General features: G+C 41.4%; 1 pseudogene; it reads left to right on the top strand.

The window, feature by feature from the left end:
• The first annotated feature begins 5,242 nt into the window (after positions 1-5,242).
• The window catches only part of LOC125081766 (sodium/glucose cotransporter 1-like), a 61,981-nt pseudogene continuing 60,154 nt past the window's right edge, over positions 5,243-7,069 (top strand).

The raw sequence follows: 7,069 nt of genomic DNA, 5'->3' as shown, positions 1-7,069 counted from the left end.
CAACTGGAAATTTTTAAATTATATCTGGGATACACAGCAAAGGAAACAACAAAATGAAAAAGCAACCTACAAAATGGCAGAAAATACTTGCAAATTTTAAACAAGCAGACCTCATTTCATTGCACTCCACTTTACTGCACTTGGTAGACACTGCATTTGGAAGGACCGCAGATTGAAGGACTGCAGCAATCCTGAGTTGAATAAGTCTATCAACACCATTTTTTCCAATAGTATTTGTGCACTTCACATCTCTTTGCCACATTTTGGTAATTCTCACAATATTTCAAATTTTTCACTATTATTGTATTTGTTATGGTGATGTGTGATTAGTAATTGTTTCTGAATCTGAAAACTCAAATGATGGTTAGCATTATTTAGCAATAAAGTATTTTTGATTAGGTTATTTGCATTTTTTAGATATAATGCTATTACTGCACAATTAATAGGCTCTGGTATGTTGCAAACATAACTTTCATATGCACTAAGAAACCAAACAATTCATCTGATTTCCTTCATTGCAATTTTCACTTTATTGCAGTGGTCTGGGAGTAAATCCTCAATATCTCCAAAGGTATGCCTATATCTGATAAAGGGCTAATATCCAAAATATATAAGGAATTCGTCCAGCTCAATATAACAAAAACAAATAACCCAATTAAATATTGGGCAAAGACCCTGAATAGAGAGTTTTCCAAAGAAGACACAAATGGCCAACTGGAACATGAAAAGATGCTCAACATCACTAATCATCAAAAGAAATATAAATATTTTTCAACATTCCCTTGGTGATTCAGGGTCTTTTCTGGTTCCATATAAAGCTGGGGGCATCACGTTGCCTGGCTGCATGCTATATTACAAAGCTGTGATCACCAAGACAGCATGGTATTGGCATTAAAAACAGACACATGGATCAATGGAACAGAATAGAGACTCCAGAAATAGACCCTCAATTCTATGGTCAACTAATTTTTGATAAATCAGGAAAAAATATCCAATGGAAAAAAGACAGTCTCTTCAAAAAATGAGAAAATTGTACAACTACATATAGAAGAATTTTCTCTGGGAAAATTGGGCAGCTACATATAGAAGAATGAAACTGGACCATTCTCTTACACCATATACAAAGACAAACTCCAAATGGGTGAAAGACCTCAATGTGAGACAGGAATCCGTCAAAATCCTAAAGGAGAATGTAGGCAGTAACCTCTTCGACATTGGCCACAGTAACTTCTTTCAAGACCCATCTCCAAAGGTGAGGGAAATAAAAGCAAAAATGAACTTTTGGGACTTCATCAAGATAAAAAGCTTCTGCACAGCAAAGGAAACAGTCAACAAAACTAAGAGGCAACCCAGGGAATGGGAGAAGATATTTGCAAATGACATTACAGATAAAGGGCTGGTATCCAAGATCTATAAAGAACCTCTCAAACTCAACACTCAAAAAACAAATGATCCAATCAAAAAAATGGGCAGAAAACATGAACAGACACTTCTCCAAAGAAGACATACAAATGGCTAACAGACACATGAAAAAATGTTCAACATCACTTGGCATCTGAGAAATACAAATCAAATCCTCAATGAGGGGCACCTGGGTGCCTCAATCAGTTGAATGTCTGCCTTTGGCTCAGGCTGTGATCCTAGGGTCCTGGGATCGAGTCCTGTGTCAGGCTCTCTGCTCCATGGGGAGCCTGGTTCTCCCTCTGCTGCCCCTCTCCTTGCTCATACACACACGCTCGCTCTCTCTCTCTCTCTGATAAATAAAATCTTTTTTAAAAATCCACGAGATACCACCTTACACCAGTTAGAATGGCAAAAATTAGCAAAACAGGAAACAACAAATGTTGGCAACAATGTGGAGAGAGGAGAACCCCCTTACACTGTGGATGGGAACCTAAGTTGGTAGAGCCACTTTGGAAAATAGTGTGGAGGTTTCTCAAAAAGTAAAAATAGAGCCACTCTACAGCCCAGCAATTGTACTACTAGATATCTACCCCAAAGATACAGATGTAGTGAAAAGAAGGGTCACATGCACCCCAATGTTCATAGCAGCAATGTCCACAATAGCCAAATTGTGGAAGGAGCCAAGATGCCCTTCAACAGATGAATGGATAAAGAAGATGTGGTTCACGTATACAGAATATTACTCAGCCATCAGAAAGGATGAATACCCACCATTTGCATCGACATGTATGGAACTGGAGGGGTTTATGCTACATGAAGTAAGCCCATCAGAGAAAGACAACTATCATATTGTTTCACTCATTTGTGGAACATAGGGAATAACATGGAAGACCACAGGGAAAGGGAGGGAAAACTGAAGGGGGATATCAGTGAGGGAGAAAAACCATGAGAGACTATGGACTCTGGGAAAAAAACTGAGGGTTTCAGAGGGGAGGGGGTTGGGGGAGGGGGTAGCCCAGTGATGAGCATAAAGAAGAACACATGTTGTGATGAGCACTGGGTGTTATACCCAAATAATGCATCACTGAACACTCCATCAAAAACTAATGATGGGGCGCCTGGGTGGCTCAGTGGGTTAAGCCGCTGCCTTCGGCTCAGGTCATGATCTCAGGGTCCTGGGATTGAGTCCCGCATCGGGCTCTCTGCTCGGCAGGGAGCCTGCTTCCCTCTCTCTCTCTCTGCCTGCCTCTCTGTCTACTTGTGATCTCTCTCTGTCAAATCAATAAATAAAATCTTTAAAAAAAAAACTAATGATGTACTATATGGTGGCTAAATCAACATAATAAAAAATAACAATAATTTTTAAAAATGTTAAAAGCTTAAAAAAAGAATATCAATACCAAAATAGAAAACAAAATGAAATAAACTAAAATTAACATAAACAAAAATACATACAGTATATATGTAAAAATAAAAATTGAAAAATAAAAGATAAAAAAGGAATTGGAAACTATAAGAAAATTAATGAAAAAATATAGAATAAAGATAAAAAATTTAAAATGTCTTTTTAAAAAAAGGAAATATAAATCAAAACCACAATGGGCTATTACTTCAAACTTGGTAGGATGGTTATTATCAAAAAGACAGGATATAACAAGTATTGACTAGGATGTAGAGAAAAGGGAAAACACTACTGGTGAGAATGTAAACTGGCACAGCCTTTGTGGAAAACAGTATAGAGGTTTTGCAAAACATTAAAAATAGAATGATTAGCCCACTCCTCAGTGCACCCTCAGAGAACAGTGCCCAATTACTCCCGTCTCCCTGGCCTCCAGCTGTGCTCTGAGCTGACCGAGCCTGTGACCGGTTCAAGATATTTTACCTGGAGCTGTGACAGCCATCTTATAACAATGAGGCAAGAAGATAAAGGCATACATAAAAAGGATGGCAAAGCAAACCATGGAAAAAACTTAGTGCCTGATGGCATCACTGAAGTATCACACCAGCCCTGATCAACCTATTTCTGAACTTCTTACTGTGTAAAATAAATAAATCCCTAAGCCACTATTAAATTGTCTGTTACTATAAAAAAAAAATAGAATGATTACACGATCCAGCAATGCCACTTCTGGGTATATATCCAAAGGAAATATAGTCATTATCTCAAAGAGAAATCTGCACTCCCATGTTCACTGCAGCATTACACAGTAGCCAAGATAAGGAAGCAACCTAAGTGTCCATGGACAGGGGCATGGATAAAGAAAATGTGGTATATATGTACACAATAGAATATTATTCAGCCTTAGAAGAGAAGGAAACCCTGCTATTTGCAACAACATGAATAAACCTAGAGGACATTATGCTAAGTGAAATAAACCGGGCACAGAAAGACATATGATCTCACTTATATGTGAAATCTAAAAAAAAAAAAAAGTCAAACTCATAGTAACAGAAAGTAGAACATAATGGTGATTACCAGATTACCAGAAGCTAGGGCAGGCCTGGGGAGGAAAGGAGAGATATCGATCACAGGGTACAAACTTTCAGTTATAAGATGAATAAGTTCAAGAGACCTAGTATACAGCAGGGTGACTATAGTTCATTATAGTGTACTGCATACTTGAAATTTACTAACAGAGTAGATCTCAAATGTTCTTAACATACACACAAAGTGGTAATGGTGATTGATATGTTAATAAGAGCATATAATTATTTCAAATATATACATTTACTGAAATCACCTACACCTTAAATATCACTTACATCTTAAATATGTACGATTTTTGTCAATCATACCTCAATAAAGCTGGAATAAAATAAAATAACATCTGTGATTCATAGTACATTTTTTCTGGATAGCACTGAAGTTAAACTAGAACTATATAATTCTGCTCTGGAGGCTATGATCATAGACCAGTGACTGACCACTGATAGGTACAAGTCTCCCCCTCCTTGTGGTCATAAGTTCAATTTGCTTATTGCCAGAATCAAATGGGTTAACATGTGCGAAGTAGAAGGGGGTCTGGTACCTCGCAAGAACTATTATGTTAGCTATTATTATTGTTAAAACCATTTTTTTTTGGTGTTGTATCATTAACCAAAAATTCTAAAAAGACAGTTTAGCAGAAATACACCTTTCACAGAGACATCAAGCAGAGTAATGCTTGACCCAGATTTCAAAATGCTCACAGCACCAGGAAAAGATCAAATTGCAAAATGTGGGGACCCCTCTGGAATCAGTTGGTCCAAGCAGGACCCCGATTAGGGTGAGGCGAGTGAGGCATTTTCCTTGGTGCAAAACTGAAGGGGGCACTGAAAAACTCAGGACTCAGGAGAAATATTATTCCAATGTACTTGTTTTACGAAATCCCAATTAACACAAGTCTACAATGAACCAGATAGGAAAATCATAAATAAAGACAGAGGCGCGATCACTGGCTTCTCACTTTACCCCAGGCTCCAAGACGGCTCAGAAAGATGCACTGTGAACTGATCCTGCCTCTGCAGCCTCACGTTTGGCCCCACCCCAGCCCAACTCACAGTGTCCCCAAATAAAAGGAGTACAGTCCACACAGAAGAGGCATTGCCTGGACAGCAGTGACGAAGGACTTTTCGTGTTCTCACCTTATAGACCAACCCCTAAGAAAGGAAGCATCTGCAGTCTGGTGGGATCTGGGCGGTGCTGGGCCCCCGAGGCCTGCCGGGAACTCCCAAGCTGCCCTGCGGCCCTTCCCAAAATGCCCTGCCTTTGCGGAGCCATATCCAAAGCCAAGCCAAGGTCAAAGCCCTTGCCGCCTCCTTTGACAGCATGCTCTGCTCCCCTGGTAGAAGCGCCACCATGGGCTTGTTGTGGAATGATATCTCAAGTTGGAGCACTTTGGGCTCTGGCGTCAGCAGCGCCCTAGACATCCTGGTGATGGTTTTGTACTTCCTGTTGGTCCTGGGCAACGGGCTGTGGGTACGTCGGGGACCAGAGGGGAGGGCGGGGCCCTGGACACCAGGCTGGGTTTGACCCGCTCCGTGCCAGTCACCGGGTCCCCACCTTGCTTCCCGCCCCACCCCTGTACCCTCTCATCCCTGTCCTGGCCTATGCAGAGCCTTCCTCGGAGACCTCTCCACCCTCCACCTACCCAAGAATAAATAAATGCAGGTCCTCAGTAATGGAACCATCCTTGACTAACCCCACGTTTCCTCACCACCCCTCAAATAAACAAGCAGGCCCAAATCCCCCTGTGCCCACTCCCTGGAACCTCAGGGTGTTTGGTAAGCAGTCGTTGTTATGATCATCATGATGATGGTGGTAATCATGACAGCTAGTGCTGATTAGACCCTTAAGTGCCAGGTCTGTCCTGAGTGCTTTAACTTCATCTTTAACCCTCACAACCATGCTGTGAATAATATACTGTCATTCCATCCAATTTCACAGTTGAAGAATCGGAGGTTCAAAGATGTTCAGTAACAACCAGGGAATGAATGTGTTCAGATTCAAACCTAGAGCTGCCAGATCTGACTCATGAGCTTAACCCCTTTGCCTTGTGAGCAGAACTCAAAGGTCACATGTAAGTTAGGGCTCTAAGCATTCCCTCTGAATTTGAATGAAAAGTGGTTTTGTTTTTTGTTTTTTTGTTTTGTTTTGTTTTTCTTCCTACAGGGTTCTCTTAAGAGGGCAGAGACCGCGTCTCCTTCACTGCCATCTGCCCACTAGTGCTTAGCATGTAAGCACTCATATCTTTTAACCATACTGCCTAGGACGAGCCTGCCTGCATTCCAGTGAAAGATCAGACGGATATAAAAGCTTTGGCTGGTGTCATGGTGTCACCCTTCCTGTAAGCTAACGGTCAGAAGCTTCTGCCTAGCCTCCTTCACCAAGCAGGAGTGTCTGGTGACTGCCACCATTCACTAACCAGTGGGAAAGTTCTCATTCTGGGTGGCCTCCACCCAGCTGAGGCTTTTCATGCCCATGTGACCTTTACTTTGAAACACTTCATCAGATCATGAACAGGATTTTACTGTGCAGGGTCTGGCCTTTCAAAATGCAATTGGACACTCTTTTTGAGTGCTTACAGTAAGTCATTATGCTGCTAGGAAGCAGATAGAGTAATAAAGACATGGTCTCCATCCTATTAAGAGAATTTTGTACCAGAAGAGAAAATATAGGCCCTTTATTCCAAACATAAAGGAGAAATCCGGGGTACTTATCCAGATCATTCAAACAAAAGATTTTTTTTAAATTGGCCTCAGGGCTCCTTGGGTGGCTCAGTTGGTTAAGCGTCTGCCTTCAGCTCAGGTCATGATCCCAGGGTCCTGGGATTGAGCCCTGCATCTGGCTCCCTGCTCAGCAGGAAGCCTGCTTCTCCCTCTCCCACTCCCCTGCTTATGTGCCCTCTCTCACTGTGTCTCTCTCTGTCAAATAAATAAATCTTAATTTAAAAATTGGCCTCGATTATAAGAAACATCTTCTGAGTGGCCTGTGGACACAGGGTGCTGAGTATGAGTACTTGTTTTGGGATCCTTCCCCTAGTGCTCGTATTGAATTAGGAACCCCCCACCCAGCTTTCTTCCAGGCCTAAGTTTGGGGCCTAAGTCTGACTAAGGTCAAAGGACTAGTAAGCCATCTGGTCATTTCCAAAAGAAACCTGCTGTTCCTTCTGTTCTAGGAGCCATA

This window comes from Lutra lutra, chromosome 12 (genome assembly GCF_902655055.1).
Source record: "Lutra lutra chromosome 12, mLutLut1.2, whole genome shotgun sequence".
In the NCBI taxonomy this organism is placed as follows: Eukaryota; Metazoa; Chordata; class Mammalia; order Carnivora; family Mustelidae; genus Lutra; species Lutra lutra.
The sequence above is the reverse complement of the archived record's forward strand: the minus strand, read 5'-3'. Positions and strand labels throughout refer to the sequence as shown.